This window comes from Octopus bimaculoides, chromosome 14 (genome assembly GCF_001194135.2).
Source record: "Octopus bimaculoides isolate UCB-OBI-ISO-001 chromosome 14, ASM119413v2, whole genome shotgun sequence".
Taxonomy (NCBI): Eukaryota; Metazoa; Mollusca; class Cephalopoda; order Octopoda; family Octopodidae; genus Octopus; species Octopus bimaculoides.
Window position 1 is genome coordinate 48,571,141 of NC_068994.1, and position 2,168 is coordinate 48,573,308.

Sequence of the window (2,168 nt, forward strand, 5' to 3'; positions counted from 1 at the left end):
GTGCGTGCATTTTTTGTGTCTGTGTGTATATATGAGTGTCTGCTTATCTATATATGTTTATGTGTTTGTGTGTTTGCTTCCTTGTTTGCGTACTTGTGCATATATGTATGTTTACACATGTCCACGTATATGCATGTATGCGTACAAATATATATATATATATATATATATATATATATATATATATATATATATATATGTATGTATGAGCTCATACCATGAGGTTGCTATTATTGTTGTCAACAGTATGGTTTATGAAAGAGTGTGATAGGTGCCCACTGCCGCGTTACCCTTCGTAGTATGGCCCTATCATACCCAAACCCCAACCTGTCAGTGGTTTTTCATTCTGACCCTATCCCTCCTCCTAAATTTCTGATGATAAATATTTATATTGAAGGCCAAGGTGCTCTTCTAGATAGACAGAGAAGGAAAGTTCGTTAGGCGTTAGGTATTTGCTTGTTGAAGTAATAAAAGGATCAGATATGCGTGTGTGTATAGAAAGAGAGAAGTGGAGAAGGGGAGGGGGTAAAGAGCATGTGTTTGTGTGCGTGAGAGAGAGAGAGAGTGAGAAAGAGAGAAAGTGTGTGTGTGTGTGTGTGTGTGTGTGTGTTTGTGTATGTATGTGTTTGCGTGTGTGTTTTGTGTGTGTATATATATATATATATATACATATATGCATGTATTTGTGTATATACAGATATACTGCCTGAAAAACTGTTTATTATATGCTTATATACATACATACATACATATATATATATACATATATATATATATATATATATATATATATATATATATATATATATATATATATATATATTTATATATATATATATATACATATATGCGTATTTATGTGTGTAAATATACATATATGTATATATGCATATACATACATATATTAAGAAGTCCGTCCAATATATGCACATATATGTGTGTGTGTGTGTGTGTGTGTGTGTGTGTGTGTGTGTGTGTGTCCTTGTGTCCTTGTGTCTGTGTTTGTCATCTCCGCCCCCATCGCGTGACAGTCGGTGCTGGTGTGTTTACGTCGCCGTAAATTAGCGGTTCGGCAAAAGAGAATGATAGAATAAGTACCAGACACTAGCGTAGCTTTAATGGTAGGGGAGATCTACCCCGGGGTGGCACTTTTAAAAGGGCACCACATTTGGGTCTGCTGTAGGCAATGTGTTTTATGTAGGGTTGGAGGCGGCAAACGGAAGGGCTGCCCCGAGCGGCACACACTCTAGCTACGCTTGTGGTACCAGGCTTTAAAAAATAAAATAATAAGTACTAGAGTCGATACATCCGACAAAAAATTATTCAATGCGGTACCACAGCATGACCGCAGTCTAATGAGTGAAAACAGTAAATTATAAGAGATGTACCGTAATTTAACATTTATAAGATATCCCCTAATTTTAGGGGCTTAAAATTTGGAAAAAATGTTTTGTAAGGAATTATAATACTATCCATGTATAAGAAACTCCCATATTTTTTAACCTACTTTTTCACAAAAAACGCGTCCCTTATACACGTCAGAATACGGTAATTCAAAATATAAACTATAATAAACCATAAAATAAATTTTTATTTTTCGAAGTGAAACAAAACTATATATTTTTGTATACTTCCACTTTATTTACATTTTTTTAATTGTAAAGTCTTTGGTCAAAGTCTCACTATGACGTCATGAACACTTCAAAATTATAATTCCGATCTTATAAACCACTTCGAATATTATCTTAGTAACTTTAAAGTGATTTATTTTGTGCCGTAAACCATTTACCATTTATGGCGTCCGCACTTGCCCTTGATGCCTTAAGCACGTATTTATCTTGCTTAATGGTTAATCCAGCACTGGGTTCGTCCTAGTCCAGTATACTTAGTATCATAGGTGTTACAGCTGAAACCTCCCCGTCCACCGAGAACTAAATAAATAATGTTGTTTTTCCTATTTTCAATCAGTAAAAAGCAAGTGGTGGAGGCGCAATGGCCCAGTGGTTAGCGCAGCGGACTCGCGGTCGGAGGATCACGGTTTCGATTCCCAGACCGGGCGTTGTGTGTGTTTATTGAGTGAAAATACCTAATGCTCCACGAGACTCAAGCAGGGGGTGGTGGCGACCCCTGTTGTACTCTTTCGCCCCAAATTTCACTCTTTCTTCCTG